We start from the raw sequence: 26800 nt of genomic DNA on the forward strand, positions 1-26800 counted from the left end.
GTCCTGATGCTAAGTCCTTGGACTTACGACACGAGCTCCTGATCGGCTAAGGCGCGCTACCCTCTCGGCGGGAGAACTAAGCCCTGCCATTGGCTGAATGTTTTGACAGCTATCGTATAAATAGCTGTCAAGCATGCGTGTTGTTGTTCTGTTCCTGTTGCTCTGTTGTTGCTGTGAGTTAAGCCAATAAAAGGCTTGTTAACTTCTGAGCCTGCCTCGCCTCAGTTATTCACACACACACACACACACACACACACACACACACACACACACACGTTGCCCAACAGAGCACCTTGCACTTATGATAATTGCAGCATCCCCATGGTCACCTGATCAAAATTTGGGCGCTTGGCAAGCATGTATTTACAATGGTAGCAGCATCCCAGGGTCATGTGACCACCATTCATGACCTTCCCAGCTGGCTTCTGACAAGGAACGCTAATGGGAGAAGCTGGATTCACTTAACGACTGCATGAAATTCTAGTCCCAATTGTCATAAGTTGAGAACCATTTATATAAAACCATAGTTTTGCATGTGTACATAAAATAAAGCTGAAGAGAAGGGTAGCTGTAATTTATTGTTAATAAATGTAATATTACTGATTGGCAAAGAATTGCTTTTAAGCTGTTTGCATGACAATTTGCTTTTGCAGAAACCTCATCCAGTCCTGTTTGTTTGTCTAGGCACATTGCATCTTTAAATGTAGCTATAGTTATGTTTTAGGTGAAAAATTGGTAACTGCCAATTTGTCCTGTTACTGTTTGGCATGTCCAGTTTCTAGTTGCTATCTGAACTCCTTATTTTCTCCATATAGAATATATACTAAAACTTGTTTTGAATAGCAGGCAGGATGCTCATTAGCCTTCCCCAACCCTATTGCTCCATGTCCATTGGATTCCATTTCTGTAATTCCCAGCTACTAAGGGGCACTATGTCGGGGAAAGTACATGCTGATTTTAGTTTATTGGTGAACTATTTAATGCTAGCAAGCTGCTGAATTCTTTGGTAAAATACCTGCATAACAACTGATCTTAGAAGGTAATTTATTTTTTAAGCAATATCCGCAGGATTACTGAAAAATAAAACACAGCTAAATGCTTCCTTGAGTTGAACATGGCTCCTGTGATTTCATGGGTTCTCTGATGGCCTGGAAGTTCTTGGTGATCTCCCAGGACCTTCCTTAGTGCCCCACTTAGACCTGGTCAAAAGGGCTAGCAACTATTCTTAGGAGCATTAGATATATAATTGTTAATATGCCTTTGGTTTATCTATTCTCAGATCTCATGTATAAACTCTTGCTTTAAAAGATATCTACAGCTTTTAATAAAATCAACCAGGCAAAAATAAAATGGTTTGATAAACATTTTAAATATACATACCTTTCCCAAATGATGTCTTTGGTCTGAGGCTAAGCTGAAAGAAATCAAGTGATGAAAAAGAAAATCTTGCTGGTTTAAAACTGGCCATGTATGTAAACTTTTCATGGGCTAGTGTTTCCTTATAGAAGAGTCAGAGTTTTCCATCCTAAGCATATAGGGGATAGGGCCAAAATCAATATTACTTATTCCATGGAAAGCTTCTGCTGTGCTCTACAGGTAGTACTCAACTTATGACTGGTTGCTTAGTGACAGTTCAAAGTTACAACGGACCTCTCTGGGGCTACTAACCAGTTCCAAATTTCTGTTGGCCATCCTCCCGCCCCCATGGTTACATGCTTGGCAACTAGCCAACATTTACAATAGTTTGCAGCATCCAGCGATCATGTGAATGCATTTTACAATGTTTTTATTTGAAACCAGCATGTACTTCTGGGTTTCAGCAAAAATGGCCCATAGTTAACAATGGGTTTTTCTTTATGATTGTGGCATTTGCTTTACGACAGGGTTTTACAAAAAACCCTGCAAAATCAGATTGGTCACATGGGTGATCTACTTTACAACCATTATGTCTTACACCTAAAATGGCCAAGCTATGTTATGGTCATAAGTCAAAATTTTAATTTTGTAATTAAAATTTTGTAATTTTAAAATTAAAAACTATCTTCTATCAAGTGAGCTGTATTTGGTAGTTCAAAAAAACATTACACTCAAAGTTATGTTATAGCTTTTTGCTAATAAAGTTCATAGGTCTTATTTCATAGAGGACATTTTTTGTTCAAAGGAATGTTTAGATAGTTCTCTCTTTGAAATCTTCCTTTACAGTAGTATAGAGGTCGGCCATTTTGGGGTGATGAAGGGCCACTCTAACATTTCTGAGAGGCAGAACCTGCAAAGTGGATAGGATCCAGTGATGTATGTGGACAAGGTCAGCTGTCGGAGATGAGTGGGAGTGGGTTGGAGATTTTGGGTAGTTTAACTAAGATAACCTATTTTAGGATTGTGCTCTAGTAGTAATGAAAACCCCACATGAAAATTATGGGGAATATTGTTGTTTTTGGAACTTATTTCAGAAGGTTCTCTAAAGGCTGCAGAAAGAGGGATTGCATTGTGTCAATTACAAGTTGTCCAGTTTTACTTTAAATGAAGTATTGACCAGTACAAGTTCAATGAAATGACAGGAGACAAAGCACGGTTTGGTTTTGGTAGAAAACAGGTATAGAAAGAAACAGGTATATTAACAAAACATGATGTAATTTGAGATAATGAACTTAATTTCAGAGCAAGTGTCAACAGAAGCCAACTCTTTATCTATTAGCTTTGAAGAATAGCCCTTTAGAAAATAAAGTCCAAAGTGATATAAAATTATCTCCGGACCTTGTTATCAAAGAGCTACATTCAGCATTCTTGAAAACAAACTAGTCATATTCATTCTAATAAGAATTCCAAAATTAGAGCAATCCTTGCTAGGCTAACCTAAAGATAATAAAAAAATAATGTGCAAACTTTTGAGATCTACAGTTTTTTAAAAAAATCAGAAACAAAGCAAAAAGTGGAGGGAGAAAATAAAGACAGATGGCTATAATGGAAACCATGGCTATTTACTTACAGTCTTAAAATGGAAAATGAGAATGAGGTCTATTTGACTCTGCTGACATATTTTAAAGCAGGGGTCTCCAACTTTGGCCACTTGAAGACTTGTGGACTTCAACTCCCTTTCACCTTTCTGGGAGCTGAAGTCCACAAGTCTTCAAGTGGCCTAGGTTGGAGACCCCTGTTTTAAAATTCTCTTCCTTTCTGTGTGTCTCTGTGTCCCTGGGAATCTGGTGGCACATCTGTTATACAGTAGGCAAGTGTGCTGACTGCCCTCACTTAAACTCTGCACATATATGTGAAGGGATTTTTTTTAAAAAAAACTGTATTAGATCCTCAGTGCTCTCTACTTTATAGGTAACTAAATCCTGGTCAGCCTATCCCTAGAATTTTTCTTACTTTTGGGTAAGGTGACCAGATTTTAACATTGGTAAAGAGGGACACCATTGTGGGTGTGGCTTATTTTGTGGGCGTGGCTTGGAGGTCATGTGACCGGGTGGCCATGGCTATGTATATAGGGACTACTCAGAGGGCTGAAAAAAGTCATTTCTGACAGGTCCTCGCACTTTTGACTGGTCCTCACACTTATGACCATCCTCACATTTATGCCCGTGCAGCATTCTTAACAACCATGTCATTCATTTCACAACTGCTTCTCTTCACCATGGTGATAAGATAGGGCAAAAATGTAAAATGTGAGGACAGTCGTAAGTTTGAGGACTGGTCAAAAGTGCGAGGACCAGTCAAAAATAACTTTTTCAGCCCTCTGAATAGTCCATATGCACAAAAGGACTAACCAGAGGGCTGAAAAAAGTCATTTCTGACAGGTCCTCGCACTTTTGACTGGTCCTCACACTTATGACCATCCTCATATTTATGCCCGTGCAGCATTCTTAACAACCATATCACTCATTTCACAACTGCTTCTCTTCACCATGGTGATAAGATAGGGCAAAAATGTAAAATGTGAGGACAGTCGTAAGTTTGAGGACTGGTCAAAAGTGCGAGGACCAGTCAAAAATAACTTTTTCAGCCCTCTGAGTAATCCATATGCATAAAAGGATACAGCAATAGAGAGGGATGAAGGAAGGGAAGGGAAATTAGAGTAGGAGTGAGGGTAAGAGAGGGAGGAAGAGAGGAGAAGGAGAAAGGAAGAGGAAGTAGGGAGGAGAAGAAGAGGGTGGGGGAAAGAGAAAGTAAGAAGGAAAGAAAAGAAAAGAAAAGAAAAGAAAAGAAAAGAAAAGAAAAGAGAGAGGTGGTAGGTTTGAGGAGAAAAATTGCTGTACAATAAAAAAGATGAAAGGGAAGAAAGGCAACCCCAAACAAATATAAAGATATTAAGATAAAGAATGAATTGTTAAACTTTAAAGAATAAAAGAGAACAAATATGAATAAATAGCAATAATTAGAAACACACATACAAACGTATTTTCTTTGAAGAGAATATTTGGCTGGTTCACAAATTTAAACAGTGTTTAGTCATTTCAATTAAATTTACAATTTCTATATTTCCTTTTTGCCATATTTATTCCTCATCTATTTTTTTAAAAAAACAATATTAGCCTTCATCCTCATCTCTAATCTTAATCAAATTCAATTTTTCCCTTCTATTCTATATTATACCCCTTCCCATTGTCATCTATTTTTATATCCATCCTCACATTGGTTAATTATGTAATTATGTAATACAGTTGTTTAATACAAATTCAACATTTTAATATAAATCAATTAGTTATATAACTATCTTTTTTGTATATTAATCAATATGAACATGAATATTCCAATTATTTCCATGCAATCCAATTTCTTACTGAAGGGAAACAATAATAAGGATATAATAAATAATATTAGAATATGATATACTGGTATACTAGATTCTGTAACCATTAGGTTCCTGTAATACACATATTATGCCTTTATATTTGTATCTCCTGTAACAAACATATTCTGTTATTAGGCCTGTAATGTATCTGATATTTGTCAAACATATGTCCCTGCCATTTGACCTGAACCCATATCAATCTTCTCCCTGTTTTTTTCTTGTGCCATCTAAGAGCATGGTACATATCTCCAAGGCATAATTTACACCTCAGTCTTAATTCACGTTGATCTGGATAGACTCCTACTTTCCAGGGCCAGGGGGCCTAAGTGGCCAATTGAGTAAACAAAGAAATGCTCAAGATGACTAATTGGGAAGTTTCTATTCCCCCTTGCAGGGCAACAAGGAATGCATGGGCCTGGATTGGGAGGCCAGAGTTGGGTACTAGCTGATGTCTCTGAGGGTATAAAAGGATGCCATACCTTCCCCAAGGTGTGGCTATCTCCTCGCATGCATTGTATCTGTATGTTCTGGATATAGTTCCACCCAGTATTTTGTTTTTGGCCATAAATAAAATCTGTGTTTTTTTTGCAAGCCTCGTCTTGAGTCTCTCTCTTTGGCATTCTGGTGACTCAAGTGTATTTTGGGACCTTACATTACAAATCAATTAATTATATTTGCCAATAATAATAAACCAAATAATTTCCCCCATATATTCCTCCAAACCACAACTTAACCATTTCTGCTTTCAACACAATATACAATTAATAGTATCTCAAATATTACAATTCCCTAGTTAAATAGAGCTTTTTTTCTTTTGTGTTTTAAAATCTTGAACTCTCCTCTTTTTCCCTAAATTTCTCATTGTTTGCACCTACCTTTTTTGGTGAGGAAAAAGAAAAGAAATCTGCTGCCTAATTTTCCAACGTTGCAGCAAACAAGCCAACAGCCTGTTTCACTTTCAGTTTCGTTTTGAGCTTGGTTTGCACAAGGAGAAAAAAAAATCTGCTGGAGCAATTTAGCAAGCAGCAAGAGCCCTGCGCAAAACAGCTGAGAGCAAATCAGCTGAGAGTGGGGAAGCCGAGCTAATCAACGTGCTAATTAACCTACACGGAAGCTGTAAGGGGCTGTTTTTTCTATTTTTGCAGGCATTGGTCTACTCATTTGTTTTCTTTTAACACAGAACAGCTGTAGGGTGGCCGTTTGAAGCCCCGCGGCAAGAGTTTAAACAGTTTTTTTTCCTCTAGCCATCAGCTGGGACTCAGGAGGCAGAATGAAAAATCGGGACTTTTTTAAAACGCCGCGGGACGTGGGACAAATTGCTAAAAATCGGGACTGTCCCGCCAAAAGCGGGATGTCTGGTCACCTTACTTTTGGGGGAGGTAAAATAACATCATTCTGTCTCAATATGTATTTTGGAATGTCCTCTACCTTTCTAAGAGGAGAAAAAAAACCAACCACGTAAGATGTTCAGGTTAGATTCAGAGAAGCATAAATTATTATCATCACTCAAATAACAAAGTATCAATATCATGACTAGTGTTCATGTAACTTGTGTTATATTTGCACAGTTTAGTCTTTTCCATCATTGTCTGTTTTGACAACTTCTGAGAAATTTTATCACTAAAATGAGAAACATATTTGCAAATCATAAATAATCTTGAAAATATTTCTTTTAGATTTGAGGTATTAGCTATATATGAGGCATTTCCTTTCCCCAGCTTTCTAGATATGCTGCGAAGGCTGTGCTATGGGTATGTGAACTTTTTAATTATGATAATTGAGAAGTAGAACAAAGTCAGAAGTACCATCATTCACTGTTTCATTTAAAAAAAAATTAGTTTAATAACATGAGAAACCTGAAATATGTAAGAGAAGTCACTGCATGACTAATACAGATTTTCCCTTTATTTTTAAGAAGGCAAATCTTGCCTTGGTAGAAGCTACTAGATCTAATGTGGCCCATAAACTCCCACACTGTTGAATAGTCCTTCGGGAGTAGGGCGATATATAAATTTAATAAATAATAATAATAATTTAATAAATAATAATAATAATAGCAGAAACTCCTCTGCCACTGTTGTAAGAGGAAAAAAAGGGTTCTGATTGTACAATCTGACTCATGCTGCCATGTACTTGGTTTTTAGGTCAGTGCATTGTGGCTTAGACATTTTTTGGACAAGTTTGGTTTTAAAAACTGTGACTTACCGTGATGTGTCAACTTGCTTACATTGTACGATCTATTTCCAAGCAGGTACGCATAGGAATCTACTATAAATATCTATTTATACCGGCAGTAGACTCCTATGCTTGCTTGGTAAGTAAACCTTCTAAATAATTTATTTAGAACAGAGGAATGTCATTTTTGGACAACTTAAAGATTTTACTAGAGTGACATGGGAGTATTTTGTCTATTATGAGTGAAGGTCACAGGAAATGAAATGAGTGAAATGGGTGCTTTAATCATCTGCAAGCTGTAAAATAATTTAATCTATTAAACCTTCTCAGAAATACCCAGAAACCCCAATATCTTGAGAGTCTCAGGCCTGTGAAAGCGAAGTTGGTGGGCCATATGCAGTCCCTAGGGCACATTTTTTGCACCCTGCCTAGAATTCATCAAAATAATAATAAGATGTTAATAATAAATAAATAACTTAAGTGCAGTGGGAGAACGTTGGCTCACGTGGTGAGGACGATGTGTTGGAGGTTAGCAAGCCCATATTCAAGACCCAGGTATTGCTGTGTGGTGGCGTGAGCTCCCATCATTCACTCCAGCTCCTTGAGGAGAACATGAAGGAGCCCCCACAAGTGTGCCCCAGGCAATGGTGATGTCACTGCCTAATCCTTTTCAATCTGGAAGCACTTAAACAGTGCCTCCGACATGAATGGGAGTGGGTTTAAGAGGAATGGGTGCCATCATTTAAGCATGCAGATGCAGGGAGCTTATGTGTTTGATTTTTTTAAAAATGGTGTGTTTGTGTGTCGGGGGGTGGAATAGTAAGCTTAAAGAATAGTTTACATACCCATTTTTCTTTTGCTACCAATTGAAAATGGACTTAGGTTGCTTGGAGATTAGTATTGAATTTTCAGGAGCAGCATTTTGAGAAGAATCTGAAGACTACAAAAAAGGGAGTTTAGGACAGTTTAAAGGCCAATCCTCAGTGATTTTTTTTTCTAGTATGTTCTATTGTTCCTTCTTTGGCAAAAACATGGCAGGCTCAACAGAATGCTTCCCATTGGGTTAAGAGGTAGGGATAGTGTGAGAAGAATGCTTCTGTTAAATACACACACAGAATAAAGCACACAGCAAATATGGATTTTTGGGGGCTGGGGATTTTCTTGGCTTTCTAAATACAGAGAGAATTTTTCCCCCAATAATAGGCTGTCAGCCTCATGCGATGATTCCACTTTTTTTTGAATTAAAGCACATAAAAATTGTTGTTAAGAGCTGCCAAGGCTGCTGACTTACCTCACACCATGAGAGTTTGAGTGACTATTATGAACACAGTTTTCTGAACAGTTTGTATTTGTTTAAGTGAGGGTGTTTCTAGACAGAAGGCTCAATTACTTTTCTAACATAAGCCACACCTGGCATTACAACTTGACAAAGCATCTAGGGAATGCCTGGCTGACCAGTGCATCAGTCCTGATATAATCTTTTCAGAATAATTTCATTTAGTGACATTTTTCCGCATTTTAAAAGGACGCCTACACACACACACACACACACACACACACACACACACACACACACTCATCATACTATTCCCTTTTATGGTAAGCAATATTATGCAAAGGGCAGAGGAGTGAGAAAAAATAAGTAAAATAAATGAATGTAGAAATTCAAGGGGAAAAAAAAGAAAAAGAAACAGTTAATTTTGACCTCTATGCAAACCTTTCTATCCTTGCAAAGTATTCTTTCTTCCACCATATCTATTTGATGGTTCATGTATTGCTTTTAGTTCTTAAATTTCTTCTTCTTCTTTTTTTTTTGAATCAAGTTTTATTTATTCCCCCCCCCCCATTTTCCTCTGCATATTTTATGAACAGAGTATTGGCAGTGGTGGGATTCAGCCAGTTCGCACCACTTCGGGAGAACCGGTTGTTAACTTTCTGAGCAGTTTGGTAAACTGGTTGTTAAAGGAAATCATTAGGGCAGAGAACCAGTTGTTAAATTACTTGAATCCCACCACTGAGTATTGGCCATATCATAACTTATACAATTTAACATATTCAAGTACATTTTATTCAGTTATAATTTTTTCCAAAATTTCCTTTTTCCATTTTTTAATCATGTCTTAAAATTTCTATGCTTATTTATATAAACAACATCTTAATTTGCCATCAAATTCTAATTTTTCTGTTTTAACTCATATTTATTCTCTTTTATTTTTTAATAACTCATTCTTTATCCTAGTACATTTATGCATGTTCGGGGTTGCCTTTCTTCCATTTTATCTTTTTTATTGTACAGCAATCTTTCTTCTCAATCTCTCCCTCCCTTCTTTCCTTTCTACTTTCTTCTTCCCTCTTCTCCTACTCCTTCTCTACTTCCCCTTCCTTTCTCCCTCTCCTCCTCTCTTTCTCCCTTTCTCTCCTACTCTTATTTCCCCTCCCTTCCTTCCTCCCCTCTTTCCTTTCTTCCCATTCCTCTCTCTCCTTCTTCCTCCCTTCCATCCCTCTACTCCTCTTTCATCTCTCTCTATTGCTGTATCTATTTTCTATTTTCTATTTTCCACTATGGTGTCCAGGCAACCCCGACTTTTCTTTCATTTATTTTCTCAAAATTCCCCTCATCTTTTAATTATTAACAATGTATTTCAACTTATTCCATTTTTATCTTAAACCCTTTAATAGTATAATCTTCCAACCCTTAACAATACCTTTCTTCTCTTTTATTTCTTACATGTATTGTTTTATTCTTACTTGCATCACTTATTAACATTTCCATTTTATTCAATTTTACATTTCAGTTTTCCCCTTAATTTCAATTAATTCTTTTGTTATTTCTCTCAAATTTGTACATCTTCCAACAACAAAATATATAGTCTTTCTGTCTTTCACATTGCATCTACTGATCTATTTTATATCAAATAGTGTATTTCTTCTTTTTTACTTACTCACATTTCATTTTATCTTTACTTATATCCCTTTTACAATAATCTGTATCTTCCTTCTAAATTGCTTTTTACATATGATTTCTAAAGTTACATTCCTTTTTACTATCTCCTATTTTCTTTTAATTTCTCCACAATTCCATTTCTTGACACTTTCCTCCCTTTCTCCAATTCCCTTGCCTTCTTCTCCTCCTTTTTCTTCCCCGTTTCTTTCTCTTCTCTTCCTTTTTGAGATGTATTCCCCCTTATCCATTTTTATTCTATCACTATTAATCCCAGTGTAATCATCTTTTTTATTCTGTCACTGTTAATCCCAGTATAATCATCTTTTTTATTCTATCACTGTTAATCCCAGTGTAATCATCTTTTTTATTCTATCACTGTTAATCCCAGTGTAATCATCTTTTTTATTCTGTCACTGTTAAACCCAGTGTAATCATCTGTATTTTTATTTTCATTTATTTCCTTCCCAATTCTCCATGTTATCAATTTAAAAGGCAAGGATTTTTAACTTTATTATTCCTTTACATATAATTTATATTCAAAGTCCATGTAGTGTCTCTTTTTTCCTTTTTATCTTTCCAGATAGTGTCCAATTCAAACGTTCCTTTGAGCCATTCCAATTTCAGTCTTTGTTCTCCCCGCTCCTCTTGCAATCATGTTCTAGTTATATAAACAAAACATTAAGTACAGTACTTCCAGAATTTTCTCACGATGATATAAATAAGTTTAGTACGATACTTTCTTTCCACCAGCAGATATCTCTCTCCAATTCACAAATCCTGCAGCCACAAAATATCCCTTTGTAAATCCACAAAAATGATTATTTCCTCTTCTCCAAATTAAATCCTTTTGTTGTTTAAAGAACACTTCTCTATCTCCTTTTTTCTTGTCTTATTTTAATTTCATCCAAATCCAGTTTTAAATCCCGATGAAAGGTTCCTTTTAAGGCTTTAGTTTTAGCTTTAAAATTCCTTTTATTCCTTCACTTAAATTCCCGAGTGCCAATTAGCTGCTAATTAGTCGTTGGGACTTCTTTCAAGCTTTTAAAAGTTTTTTCTTCTTACCTGTGAGTTGGCCAGTTACTCACCCGGTAACAATACTCTGTTCATTCTCCACTCCTGCTCACATCTTAATCCAGTTGCCCCAGCTTGTAGCGGACATAATGGCCGCTTCCCCCACCGTCAGGTCAAAGAGCTGTCTCCGACCTTCTGAGGAGTTTGCCTGCTCCTCTTTGATCTTTCAAGATGCCTCTCTCTCCCTTGTCCCTCCAAGATGGTTCCAGTCCAAAGACCCCCCAACAGCAGTTTGTCTGGCTGGGTTTTCGCGAAGCCCATCGGAGCTTCGCTATTTCCCATCCAGTATTGCCATGATGCTTCCGGTTCCCCCAGTTCTTAAATTTCTGATCGCCATCTTGTCATGTTTTAATGACTACATGTATAGATTTTCTCTGTGGCAGTGTGTTCCCAACCTGGTCTTTCACATCTTCCAATTGCTGCTGTAATTGAGTCCATCTGCCTTGTTCCTGGTTGTCCTCTTCTCTTTTCTTCCACCTTTCTAGCATTATAGCCTTCTCCAGAAAGCTAGGTCACTGCATGAGCTATCCAAATTACAGGATAATTTGGGTTTGGTCATTTATGCTTTGAATAAAAACTCTAGTTTTATTTATTTGTTGACTCATTATTATTTTTTTATTTCTTGGGATATAGATCAAATCTTAAGAGTGTCACAGAATCATCTTAAACTTCTAAACTCTCTCATCATCTCTATTGAGCCATGACTTGCTCCATGCTTTCCTTCCTCTTGATTCATTCAATCTTCTTTCCTCATAGACCTGTTTTGTGAGTCAATTCTTTCTGTAGAACTAAACCATTCTTAATGTACTTTTTAAACTATTCAACAAGTGAATCTATCATAATTGTGGTTTAACATAAATATATTTTAATCAGTGTTTATCCATGCTAAGAGAAAGATAAGGTTTTTTTTTACTATACAGAAAGAAAGAAAGAATTTTAGTATTATAAACCTACATACATATATGTAAAATCATGGGGGAAATATTTTCTTCCAAGGATAGCCATTATTGTAAGGTAGTCAATGGAGTAGCAACTGGAAACAATTTTCAAATGATTTTTAAAATTAGCATTATAGCGGTATAAATCCACACCCTTATAGCCTAGGAATCTTCTTACTATTTGAAAACCACCAAAAAGAATTTCTCTAGAAAGAACAAAAATGGAAGAAACAGGAGAGTTACAAATGAGAGTTGTCATCTGTAGCCCTCCCAAAATTTAATGAATAAAGCAAATGTATGAAATAAAAGCCTTAACTTCATGCAATAAAAGTCTTAAAATTGTTTTTTGAAAGACAATTTATTAACTAACTTGCTAAAATAACAATGTCTAGGAAGTTACTTTTCATTTAAGTATCCTTTTGCTAGTGATATAGAGTTAATTGCAATATGGCTCTAGCTTTTTTTTTTTTGAGTAATTTTTTTTTTTTAAGACAAGCAAACATTTAATACATTAATCCTCCCTTCCCTGTGACATCTCGGTGTTATCTTCTAGGCTTCTTCTCCATCTTCCATAAATTACTTCTATCTTCATCTTCATCCAAACCATTCTAACATTTCATTGCTAAAACAATATTGTAATCATCATTTGTACATAGCTATAATATCGGTCATTTATATCTCTTTTCCAACCAACTATAAAAATGATTCCATGTTTGAAAATATTCTGATTCTTCCTTATCCTTAATCATCAAAGTTAATCAATTCATTTCTGCACAATCTAATTTTTTTTATTACTTCTTCTTCCAAAGGTATTTTCTCTGATTTCCAATTTTGAGCATATACAATTCTTGCAGCTGTTATTACATGTATGATCAAATATACATTTTCCTTACTAATTTTTTCTGGAAAGATACTCAGTAGGAACAACTCTGGTTTAAATTCAATGCGTTACTGTATCATTTCTTCCAGCCAGATTTTAAGTTTGTACCAGTAACTTTTTGCTTCAAGACAAGTCCACCACATATGGTAATAAGATCCTGGTGTTTGATGACATTTCCAGCAGGTAGCCGATTTATCTTTAAACATTTTTGCTAACTTCTCTGGTGGCATATGCCATCTATAAAACATTTTATATTGATTTTCCTTATATGCAGTGGACATTGTTAATTTAAAGTCCTTTCCCATAATTGTTGCCATTTTTCAAACTCAATTGGATAACCAAAATTTCTACCCCAGGCTATCATTGTTTCTTTTACTTGCTCCTCCAATTCGATGTACAGCAAAAAGTTATAAATTTTTTTTATTAAGTTTTCCTCTGTTCCCATGAGTATCTTATCCAGTTCAGTCTTTTCCATATAAAAACTATATAATTTAGCAACTTTTTCATATCTTGATCTTATCTGCATATACATTTACCAATCTATCTCAATTCCCTGTTGTTCCAATTCTCGTTTCTCTTTCAATTCCCCCTTATCCGTTAATAACTCATTATATCTAACAATATTTCCAAAATTAAAGACATTTGGGTGTGTTAAAACTTCCGTTATTGATAACCATGTTGGTATTTTCACATAAAATTTATCTTTAACCTTCTTCCATACCAGTAACAATGCATTTCTTATATAATGTCTATGAAAGTATGTGTGTATCTTACTTTTACCATGCCATAAAAAGGCATGCCATCCCAGTTGTAAAGCATGCCCTTCCAGTGTTAGCAACCTTACATTTCTTAGTTCAATCCATTCTTTCAACCATATCAATGCTGCTGCTTTTTTTAAATGCTCTGTTTTTAAATGGTAGATTGAAACAAAATGAAGAAATGATAAAAACAAAAACAATTATATTGGTCCATGATAAAGCTTACCAGATCAATATGTCAGTCACTGTCAAAATCACACCCAGTCAGAACAGTGACATTAATAATTAGCACCCACATGGACTTGACTTCTCTTCTCTTCTCTTCTCTTCTCTTCTCTTCTCTTCTCTTCTCTTCTCTTCTCTTCTCAAAATGGACTTTAGAGGAGCAAGACTACGACGGAAAAAGACCTGTAAAAATCCTGATGGATAAATACAAGAAATATATGTAGGCCTCCTGGAAAATGTAAAGAAACCAATCATATGTATTTAAAATGGTATTTATTTACTTAAAATGTTTAAATAAATTCTCATCTCAAAGTAATTTGTGATAATTGAAAAACAGAAGAGGAATGCAGCTCATATCATAACAGATAATATGTCTATTTCAGTGTAACAGTGTCCAGAACCAATGTAACATTATTGACAATTGGACAAAAGAATTTCAGCTTGAAGTATTAATCGGGAAGGAAGCTTGCTGGTTGGTCTGCATTTCTCAACCTGTTCTACCTCTGGGGGTTGTTGTAAGAATGAAATGAGACTTCTGCCTTGAGATAAATAAATAAATTATTCAAATGTGATTATTAATAACTAGGAAAGAAATCCTTTTAGATTAAGTGCTTGTCTTGATTTCCCAAGGCTGTCTTCTCTGTCCTCCCCCAATATCTCTCAAAGAACAGTTTGATGTCATGTCTCTCATTTGCAAATGTTACTTCTAGAGCTCTGTAAAACCAAAGCGGGTGGGAGGGGGAAGGTGAATGGAATTAGAACAAAGCGTACATTGCAGGAAAGGAACTGTGCTTTGGGAGAAACAGAGGATTGGAGACAAGGGCATTTGGAGAATGGAATAAGTGTTTACTCATCGTGGTTTCCTTGACCTCCTAAACTTAAACGCTTATTCTGGAAACTTAAAAACAGACACAGAACCTGATGAAAATACTCTTGGTTATTGTAATAATATGGGAATGGGTAAGAAATGTAGCTATTGTAAATGTATAAAATCAAATACCTTTAAGTTGGAAACTGATACTTTCATGACCTACAAAAGATGATAGTCTTTCATGTCTGTGGATTTCCCAGCCCAATGAACTGAAGTATATTCCTGATTTGTGATGGAAACATCCAGTTTATGGAGGAAAGATGAAAGATGAAGTCATCAGAAATGAAGTAAAACTCGAGAAACATGAGTTTAGACTTGAATCTCTCATGGATTTAATAGATAACTATAGTAAGCAATCTTTAATTTTCTTTCATCAAAATAATTAAAATATTCTACCTTCAAGAATGATTATAAAATATACAAGCATTATATAATGTTTTGTTACATCTTTCCATTCAGCCTACCTTTCTTCATGATTTTAGGAAAATAAGTATGGTTAAGTGATTTATTCTGTAGGCAATCCAGTCCCATAGCATAGCATAGCATATATGAGAGATGACAACTGTTTCAAAATCTGCAGGTGAACTTTATAGCTTAGAAGGAGTTTGAATCTAAGTCCAGGAAAAATATTATGTTCTAACAAACTGGCTCTATATTTATTAAAATATAACAGCACAATACAATTTAGGACCAAAAATAAATGCTTCCTGCTGCTTATACCCTTTAAATTAAATAGAATGGTACCCGCCCCCAATATTCTAACTGAAGAGAAGCCAAATTATCTCCTAATAGAGAAATAGTTTGAGCAACCTTTTAAAAAGCTCCAAAGACACAAGGGAAATCCTTCAACTGTGTCCTGCCATTCCAGAGGCACTTTGAGCTTGATGAAGCTTTCCTTCTTCACAACACAGTCTTTGCTTTGCCTTCCTGGAGTGTCTATTAAAACTATGCTTATGTACATTGTTGTCATTCTTTAGGTTTTTACTTCTTCCAGTAGGGCTAGAAAAATTGAAAGCGGGGGAATGCATATCTGGGACTTAATATGCATTCAAGCATTTACACATGGACAACATGGGACTATATTATAGTGCAGTGAACTATCTCTTGTGCTTCAGCTGGTGAGGCGTAGTCCATTTTTAAATCTTATTTTTTTCTATTATAAACTAAATGAAAGTAACACACAGTATATATCCAGTTCTCTCTAGACTGGAGGCAGGATAAAAATAACAAAGCTTAAATTAACAAGGATTCAACAGGTGCAGTAATGATGAAGTTGGACAATAAGAGATACTTAGGGAGGGAAGTGACGGTAAATAGAGTTTAATCTGGGATCAAAATATTAGTGAACAGGTTCCTCCTGTTTCGGAACCAAGTACAATATTACAGTTGTGACTCTATGACTCCACAGCAAGCTAACTTTCTATCGGGAAGGGAAGCATTATCATAGCATTTGGACCAAATTCAAAGAGCTGTTATTGGTGGCCTTTAAAAATCACAATCTGCCTGGTCTCTAGCAGGAGACTGTCTAATGTACAAGTCTCAGCATCATTCAGCATTTCAAAGTTAATCTGAGATTGAATATATTGATAGATACTCAAAGATACGCAAAGGTATTTGTGGAAGAGATATGTGAATCATAAGAGTATGATGTACAAATAAGATGTGAAGGTTTTGTTTAAAAAAAAAGGCATTAGGAAGTCACACTTAAAAACTTTGTGATAGTGCTGGTCACTGAATAAGAAGTGACTGTAGGACTCTGTGGCCATCCAGATAGTTTGGAACTATATTTCTCAACATCTTTGGCCACTCACTACTTTGGGTTCCTAGGAGTTGCAGATTACACACACATGGAGAGCCACAGCTACATCACTATCCCAACATTTTCCAAAGCAATGTTTAGCTTTCTTCAAAATCTTTTTGCAACTTCCAACCCAAACACAAGATTAGTGCAAACCCTTCTGTATTTTTGAAGTGTGGATTTATTCAGTGCCCCCTCCACCACAAATTTGCCAAGAGTGAATTATAGGTCACCAGACTTTTCACAGTTCTTTCAGCCTAAACTACCTGGGTACAGGGGGCATGGTTCTTTTTCCCTACCTTAATTAAGCATATATGCAACACTTCCAGCAAACCTTCAATTTCTATCCTGCCCAACATCTTCTCCTTAGTCCCTTATGCCTAAATATTTCTCTTAGTATTTAATTTCACTTGATTACTCTGTTCTGTGTTGTTATTCCCCTGTGCCCCCTCTGGTTATGTGTGATTCTCTCTCTCTCTCTCTCTCTCTCTCCCTCTCTCTCTCTCTCTCTCTCTCTCTCTCTCTCTCTCTCTCTCTCGTCAGAAATTTCTTTTCCACTGTGTAGGCAGGAGACAGATTTTGCAGTCTCAATTTTCATCCCTCCATTCTTTCCTTTTGCACCTTCCCATCTCCTCTTATTCTCCTTTCCTAATCCTCTTCTCATTTTATATTTCCTCCACCTCTTTTATTCCCTTTTCTCCTCCCTTTTTCAGTCTTCTCCCTCCCCCCCCATTACAAATAATGTCTCTGGAATGATATCACAGTCTAGTGCCAGGAGCCATGCATGTTATTCAAGGTAAGGGATTATTTTAGCATTTGCTATTTGCAGGGATCGCTGTTCGGGTAGATTGCTGGCTTTCTTAAAGTAGACAATGCCTCTTTCATTTTTTTCCCAGTGCATATTTGTACACTTACAAAAGAAATCCTGGACTCAGTGTAATGTTGCTACCTGTTGGGGAGCAATGGAAGACTTCGGGAGGAGGGGTGCCTGCCTTTAGATGGAAAGGAGTTACATTTTTCTTTTTATCTCATTAACCGGTCTAAATGTCTGCTGAATTCCTTCCCTGCCTCAAAAGCTTTTGTTTTATCATTTCTTTGGTGGTAGTGGTAGGAACTCTGGAAATCTAAATATTGCTGCTGCTACTAATCTTACAAAGGTGGGTAGAGGAATAGCAGCATGACCAGAGATAGCAATGCTGTAGCTCTTTTGTGATTCTTTCTTAGATTTGTCCTGGAACATCTCTGTTATATAATGTGAGTAATTCTTTCTGAGTCTGTGTAATGGGTCTCTGCCCTCTTTTGCAGATACTTAATGCCATGCATTCTTCTTTCTATGTGTACTCTTCGCATGGTTTTTAAAGAAGTTTTAAAACAGGAACTTTTCCATGGGTGCTGTACCACTGGGGCTTCAATCTGTTCTGGCTGGAGAAAGTTAATTTTTTTTTTAAGGTAGCCTTCATGTGGGAGATTCCTCTTCTTTTTTTTTTTAAGGTGGACCCTTTTAAAGTTTGCCATGGTTAACAAATCCGAAGCCTCAAAGTGACAGCCAGACAATTAGTTGCTATGATTATTACCTTTCAAAGGGCTTTGTGAAATGAGTAGTGAATGGTTAAGAATGGTTCTTAACTTAGCTGCTTAATGTCTATTGCATGAGCTTGCCTACTCCTCCCCCAGATTTAGATTGCCTCCTCCATCACATAGTGATTTAGTTGTTGCTTTCCTCTTGTGCATCTGTCCTCCTCTGTTTTCATTCACAATTTTTGGATGCTCAGAGTGAGGTTCTCAGATAATTCCCGGCAAACCCCTGCTTTTGAGTTTTGTATAAAAGATCCCAATATACCTAACCCAAATATTTTCTCCTTTTAGTGTGAATCAGTGTTTATAGGCTCCTTCCTCTGCTTCCTCAAGGATGGATTTAAATGCGCCATCCTTTGGGCAGTTGTAGGGTATGATACAGCGATATTCTGTAGTCATAGTAGCACAAACATGAAGTGTTTTACTCATATTTTGATTTAATTGACTCATTCTGACCTTTCTCTGCTGAAAATTCAAGATTTATTTTCCCTGAACGCTGATTAGTGAAATCCAGTGTTGTCTTGTAAAGTTGCTGCTTTTATTAAAATATAAGGTACGGATGGTAAATATTCATCAACTTATAAGGGATAGAGATTTGGCATATCTTAATCTTGTTCCTTTTTGGAGCATGTGTGTATGCTTTTTGTGTTTAATGCTATGCCTGCACACGGTGTTTTTAAAAAATGAAGCACTTACTGGTACCTATTGCAAACCTGACTAAGGAATTTGCTTAGGTGAAGTTTGGACATCTGAAGAGCATACTCCTTCAAAACACAAAGAGTTTTCTGTGGCAAATTCAGCTTAGCACTGGCAATTTTTTTCCTCCCCATCTTGATACTCTTCATATAAATAACTCTTCATATAAAAAATATAAATGGAGGGGCACAGAGAAACAAATTGTCTTGCTTTAAGTATAAAATCTAGAGTTGGCTAACTGTACAGTTGATGTAAGAAGTCCTACATGCTGAAGTCTTAGTTCAATTCACTGCCTGGCATTTCTAGTTGAGAATATTTGCAGAGAGCCAGACTGATTTCATTTGAGATCTACTTGGCTGTTCAGAGGAAACAACAACCTGGATGAACCTTTCCAATTCTGATAGCCTGCATAGGTGTTGGTCTAAAACTGATAGGATTTTCAAATACATCCAGAGGATATCAAATTTGGAAAGCTTAAATAGTCTGAATCAGTATAAGGCAACAGCAAATACCTTACATCCTTGGAAAAACGGTTGCAATGAATCTTTAGCTTTTAACTATCATTACTTTCCAGTCTGTATAAGAAATGTATTCCTAATTTTATTCCAAGACACTTATTTAGTTCATACACATTTAAATCACCCTTTTTCGGGAAGCTATTTCTTGAGCGCTTCCTCTTATTGAATTAATTAGCTTGGCTAATTAATTAGCTTCCCACATCTTGAAAGTTGTCAAGGGAGAACAGATCCATTACTTCTGCTTGGAAGGTGTAAAAGCTACTGTTTCAAGAGCTACTCCCTGTAACACTTGGTTTTTATCCTTATTTATGTCAGTAAAATTATATTATGTGAAATTATGTGTGTATGCATTTGTTAGGAAATAAAGTTCCAAAAGTTGATTAATATATCAACTCTCAATAGATAGTGGTCAAAGCAATGCAGCCCATCCTCATCCTATTCCTCCAAAGGCTCCTAGACTCTATTTGTAAAAAAGGTTAGCTTTTAGCCGAAGAAGCTTCTTGGATAAGAAGCAAAAAGTCTTCAAAGAAAAACCAGAAAGTCCAGTTGTGAATTGAAAAAGCACCTTTGGATTAGCTTTTAGAATATTGTACTTTTTTTCCTGTTACTTTTGGTTTGTGCTTTTGGTTTGTGCAAGGAAGTTTAGGGATACGAGTCTGTGCCAAAGTTGTAGCTTCAGATCAATTTTCTTAAGCCATGCTTACTGAGAACTATAGTTCCGCATATTTAAATTTCTTTGTCAAAATATCATATTTCAAGGAAAGCATCAGTTTTTCCTTTTTTCTTTCAGATGAGATAACTTATAAAATGTAGCAGCAGCTGAAATAAATGATAGAAATTGCCACATTTGCATAATTAAGTTCATTTCTGTCGAATCCTGTGTTAATTAGAAAATGATTTTCATAATATTCCTAGAGGCTTGTTCTCAAATAGGTTTGGACTGAACAGATTCTTTGTCAATTACTTTGACTTTTCTTTGTCAAATTTGGCTTTTCTTTAGGGAAGAATAGTTCATTTTGAGAGAGAATAGAAAATATGTACCGTATACTATAGAGCCTTGGTACAGTGGTTTAAAGCACCCTGTTATTAACACAGCTGCCTGCAATTACTGCAGGTTCGAATCTTACCAGGCTCAAGGTTGACTCAGCCTTCCATCCTTTCTAAGGTAGGTTAAATGAGGACCCAGTTTGTGGGGGCAATAAGCTGACTTTGTATAAAAATATACAAAAGAATGAAGGCTATTGCTTAACGCATTGTAAGCCGCCCTGAGTCTCTGGAGAAGGGCGGCATATAAATCAAATAATAAAAAAAAATACTGAAAGAGGACATGAGTACCACGAAGGAATACTGACAATTGCACTGTTTCAGTTACTATGGAAAAAATCTTGATAACTGTGCCCCCTAATTCAGGGGTGTCATATTCACGTTGTCACGGCTGGGTCACGTGACGTATTGGGACTTCCCCCCTTTGCTAAATTGGGCATGGGCGTGGCCAGTGCATGAAGCATCTGGCCTGCGGGCCGTGTTTTGACAGCCCTGCCCTAATTCAACCATCCAGATAGGTTGTGACTCTTATGGCCATGTCACAAATCTTCTCCCTAACCTCTGATGTATTTAGTGGTTGTTTGGAGGTAGCTAGAGGTGCATCTGAATAAACATTGCATGCTGTGATCTTTTCATTTTAGTCTAGACCAGCGCTTCTCCAACTTTTACCTTCATTACCCCAAAACAATTGTTAGAAAGTCCTTTTTAGCCAATGTAGGTAAAACCCTTTAAATTAGTTAAAGTATTCCTGTTATGATTGAATGATGTGTTTATGTGTTATTACCCAAAGGGGGAAAAACATTTCAACCCTATTTTTGGTAATTTACCCAGATTTGGGAAGCACTAGCCTAGACACTGATTTTCCATATCAGTGACTGCAAAACCTATCTGCACACAATAGTTTGCTTTACTGTGCAATTAGATTGAGTTTAGGTGTTGTGAGATGTGGATTCTATTTTAGTTAGCTTAATGCTTTCACTCAGTTGTTTCTGCAAATCACTTTTTCTCTGCCTTAGTTTTGCATCTGAAATTGGGAATGATCAACCTCATTGTTTGCACGAAGAATTTGGGAATGGTAATACAAACATATAAGCTTATTTTTTTTCACACAAATAATAGATTTTGAGTTTTTCTAGGAGGCGGCAGGGTAGCAGAATTGTATTCTGCGATTGCTTTTAAAAATAGCAAACAAATCAATAAACGAGAATCTTCATGTTGTTCCAGCAATTCATTTCAAATTGCATTGCATTCATATTCAGGCTCTCTTTATGGCTAAGGCATACTCCACTTGTTTCCACTTAGAGCGAACTCTCAGTTAAGAACTGAAAAAATGCTTTGCAGGGACAGACATATTCTCCTAAATTTGATATTCTTTGCAAGAATTATAGAAACTAACTGATGCTGGATAATCAGTCAGAATGACCAGGGTTGATCTGCACACTGCAATCTGCAATCTGCTTGTCCATAGCCACTTCCAATTACTATGTTTTCCATATTGTTCTATAATTATTCATAGGACCTCTTTTTACTCTGCATTAGAAAACACTAACCATTTAAAATCAAGTTGCAGCTATCACTTTTGCAACTAATTGCTTACAGAAACACATGCTTTAAAAAAAAATACACCTGATAGTATCACAATCCCAGATTAATATGTGCTCCAATTTCTTTGAACTAGAATCTGGAGCAAGATAAAATAGAGAGTTCTCTGGTTTTACTCCCAACATAGATGTTATGGTTCTGTTAGAAGTTCCTCCTTTCCTAGTAACTGATCAGTTGTTTCAGCATGTGCTAGATGGCATCATGCTGTTCAATGGGATGTGAAACTGCAGCCTGTAATCCAGGGAATGGGCCAACTTGAATAATTATACTTTTTTCTTATCAACTTCCCCTATGTTGTGCAGCAGCAGCATCTGAAGAAATGTCTTGTGTTCATCTCCTGCTGAAAATATCTGTACAGCTTTTTTTTTTTTTTTGGCTGAATAGTTTCTCTGGTTGATGTCTGCCAGAGAGTTTTTATTTTTATTTTTATTTTATTTTGTTGAGTACATATTAGATAATATATATAAGTATAAGCATGAATTGAATACATAAAATAAATACAATTAAAGGGAACATTAGGACAGGGACGGTAGGCACGCTGGTGCTCTTATGCACGCCCCTTACAGACCACTTAGGAATGGGGTGAGGTCAACAGTAGACAGTCTTAGGTTAAAGTTTTGGGGGTTTTGGGATGAGATCACAGAGTCTGATAGTGCATTCCAGGCATTAACAACTCTGTTACTGAAGTCATATTTTCTGCAATTGAGTTTGGAGCGGTTCACTTTAAGTTTGTATCTATTGTGTGCTCGTGTATTGTTGTAGTTGAAGCTGAAGTAGTCATTGACAGTAGGACATTATAGCAGATGATTTCATGAGCTATGCTTAGGTCATACTGAAGGCGGCGTAGTTCTAAATTTTCTAAACCCAGAATTTCAAGTCTGGTGTCATAAGGTATTTTGTTGCGAGCAGAGGAGTGGAGGACTCTTCTTGTGAAATACTTTTGGACGTGCTCAATTTTATTAATATTCAACATGCAGTGCAGGTTCCAGACAGATGAGCTGTATTCGAGAACTGGTTTAGCAAATGTTTTGTATGCTCTGGTTTTAGTAGTGTGATATTACTGGAGAAGAAGCTACGCAAGATTAGGTTTACAACCCTTAATGTCTTTTTGGCGATGTTGTTACAGTGGGCTTTGGCACTTTTTTTAATGCTACCTTTATTATTTTTATAAATAACTCAAGATGGCAAACATACCTCTTTTCCCTCCTATTTTCCCCAGAACAATAATCTTGGGAACTGAGTTGGACAGAAAAAGAGTGACTGGTCCAAAATTGTCCAGCCGGCTTTTATGCCTAAGGTGGGACTAAAACTCGCAGTTTCCTGGTTTCTAGCCTGGTGCTTTAACCATGTGCTGATGATATGCAGCCATAAATTTGAACTCCGGACCAATTGGAAGATGTGACGGAAGCCTGGAATTGGTCTCTGGAAGTGTTAGGAACCATAGAGTAGTACTTATCCCATCCACCACAGTAGTCCCTAAGGCACGAGTAGAACTCAAAGTTTTCTGGTTTCAAGCCAAGTGCCTTAACCACTACAATAAAGTAACAGACCCAATTTTGGATAGGAAGTTCCTCACTGACAGTGCCAGAACAACTTTAAAAAATCTCTCTCTCTCCCTCCCTCCCCTCTTTCTCTCTGAATAGAGAGAGAAAGGCACAAAGTGCTGTAAGGAAGGGGCTTTTTCTCATGTTCAATTTCTAAAAGAGAAATAGGAGCATTTTTCACATCACTTTCTCAATAAATATTCTTATTTGGCTTGAAATGAATTAATAACGCTACATAGGCCTACTTAGTTTATGGCTGGAAAAATACATTTCTTGTGAATAGTCAAAGAGCAACAATAGTAAAGAGTTAGTGATGGTGAATGACTTATTAATTAAGTAGGGGTAAATCTAACTCAGCTTTATAATGTAATTAGTACAACAAGACTTTCAAAAATAAATATAAATGGAACTGAGAATGCAACTAAATGAGTTAGTTGTCACCCAAGATGTGGCATTGGCCAATTTATGTTTGCACAAATTTTAAGAAAAGCTTTTATAAAAACCCCACATGATTGCATTTAAGGTGACTAAGGATTAGTAAAATGTATACTAACTGAATGATATATGTGGGAAATGTAATATTTACAAGGCACTTTAATTCCACTTCTTCTAAATATGTCCTAAATAAGAACAAACTAAAGTGGAATTATGAAAGAGGTTGAAAATAATGTCAAGATATATTTTGCTAATGGATTCAGTGCAGATAGTGTTCCTTTATGTAAAAAATTCTGCTGTACAAGAACCCCTTGGCTGCAGCTGTATCCTTGATTAAAGGAGAGCAATTCATCTTGGGTCAGCTTTCTAATACATTCTCAGTTCTGGAGCAGTGGTGGGATTCAAAATTTTTTACTACCGGTTCTGTGGGTGTGACTTGGTGGGCGTGGCATGGCTTGGTGGGCGTGGCTTGGTGGGCGTGGCAGGGGAAGGATACTGTAAAATCTCCATTCCCTCCCGATCAGCTGGGACTCGGGAGGCAGAGAATAGATGGGGGCGGGGCCAGTCAGAGGTGGTATTTACCGGTTCTCTGAACTACTCAAAATTTCCACTACCGGTTCTCCAGAACTAGTCAGAACCTGCTGAATAGCAGTTCTGCAGTTAGGTAAGATGAAACTATGGACTGACCTGACATTTTCTGGTATGAGAAAAGCATTGAGATCTAGGGGTTTTGTTTTGTTTTAATTGCTCATCAGAGCAATTGGATGAACCTTCTAAATTTCTAGAAAAATTAAATAATCCTGAGAGTTTTTATTTATCTTTTTGTTTATATAGTTTATATGGCTGCTTATCTCCCAAAACATGATACTGGGAAGCATATGGAGAAATGGAGAATGAGGTTGTTACATACAAGGACAAAGAGTAGAGCAGGCAGAAGTCATTTACATACATGTTTTTATTTCCTTACCATAGAGAATGTAATGCTATAAAAACATAGACACTAATGAATGAAGGAGGAGCATTAAGTAAAAACTAATACAATTAAAAAAATATTTTCCCTAGAGAAAATAATTGATTTATTTAGCTTCTGATAGGAGGAATAAACATACACACACTCTCCATGTAATTATAAGTAAAACTTCTGTGGGGATATGGCAGAGGCGTCATAATTGGATGCCCAATTCAGCTATCCAGGCAATGATTGCCTCTGGCTTTGCTTCGTGCAGATCTTCTAGGGAACCCAGTTATGGACAATCTTGCACAATGTGATTAATAGTTTGCATATCAGCACCACAGTCGCAAGAAAGAAAATAAAAGATTGCAATAAAATGTATATGTTGGTAAAGACAGTGAGGAGGGTGGGACATTGAATAAATAAACTGAAGGGTTATTGAAGACATGCAAAAGTGTCAACTGAGAACCAAATTGAGAATATATTGGAAAGATAGAAAGATTGTTTGAAAGTGCCATCATCATACCTAAATAACATATCTGGGAAACAATGGGGTGCAAAAAGGGCGACATCAAATGTAAACATTGCTTTTCTATTTTGCCCCTCCACCTTGTCAGTCTTGCCACTCATCCCAAAAATTGTGGTTTGAACAAATGATTCCCAGGGTCTTTCTGATCTATTAGTCCCTTATTACATTGTTATACCCCTTCTTCCTCCTTCTCATTAATATCCTCATCAAGGCAGTACAAGGGCTAAATGGTTTTGAGCTTGTTTCCTCTTTGGATGCATAACACTGTTTAAGCCACTGAGCTTTATGTCAGAGGGGAAGAATTTTTCACAGTTTTATTTCATTTCAAGTGAATTAAAACTGCATTTAGCAACCCCTGTTATGATAAGACAGTCAAGGCATTCATTGTAACAAGACCTTTTAGGTTACATTGTGGATGGTTTTAATTATTGCGGTTATCATTTTAATTGAGTTTTAGCTCTTTGCATTGTGTTTGTGTGTCTCTATGTGTATAGGCTTGGTGACTGTCTTAGCTGTTTTGAAGGATAGGGATAGAAAAATGGGGCACAAGTTGAATTAATAATAAGGAAGACTCGGAATACTACTTAACTTGGGAAAATTGGTATCAATGGATAGAAATTAAAAATAAGGAATGTATAGAATAAAATAAGATATAAAATGTGTTTAAATATGTTGATTAAGTAGGAATATGTGGGAAAAGTTAAAGAAAGTTGAGAATTACATACTGTCAGAAAGATGTTGAATTGTATAATTATTACGGATGTATTTTTGTTATAGATGTATTTTAACTTGTATTTTTGGATTTGAAATGTTAATAAAGGTTTGTAAAAAAAAATAAGAAAAGAAAAAAATGGGGTACAAGTTGAATTAATTTGATAATATACAAATAGTTTAATTAATCTATTATACTTAAGTTATATCAATACCAGGGGTGAATTCCAGCAGGTTCTGACAGGTTCTGTCAGAAATTTTGAGTAGTTCAGAGAACTGGCAAATACCATCTCTGGCTGGCCCCAGTGGGGTGGGAATGGAGATTTTGCAGTATCCTTGCAAAAAAGCGGGTTTCAAAACCCATCGCTACTGGTTTGCTTGTGGGTGCTCGCACACTCGCGTGATGCTTCTGCACATGCACAGAAGTGTCTGGGTGGGTGGGCGGAGCCTCCCGCTGCCACCGCTACTGATTTGCCTGATCTGTGGCGAACTGGTAGCAACCTACCACTGATCCTTCCCCTGGCCCACCAAGCCACACCACGCCCACCAAGCCACGCCCACAGAACTGGTAGTAAAAAAAAATTGAATTTCACAACTGATCAATACATTTGTTAAACTGTGATTTGTCAGGACGTGAATTAAATATTAAATCAAATGTACTTGCATTGATAGGATGCAATGAAGCAGGAGAGTTTAGCTGTGATAGACTTGAAGGGAGGAACAATACACACAATATATGTGT

This window comes from Pituophis catenifer, unplaced genomic scaffold, assembly GCF_029215685.1.
Source record: "Pituophis catenifer annectens isolate HBS135680 unplaced genomic scaffold, rPitCat1.0.hap2 SCAF_3, whole genome shotgun sequence".
Taxonomy (NCBI): Eukaryota; Metazoa; Chordata; class Lepidosauria; order Squamata; family Colubridae; genus Pituophis; species Pituophis catenifer.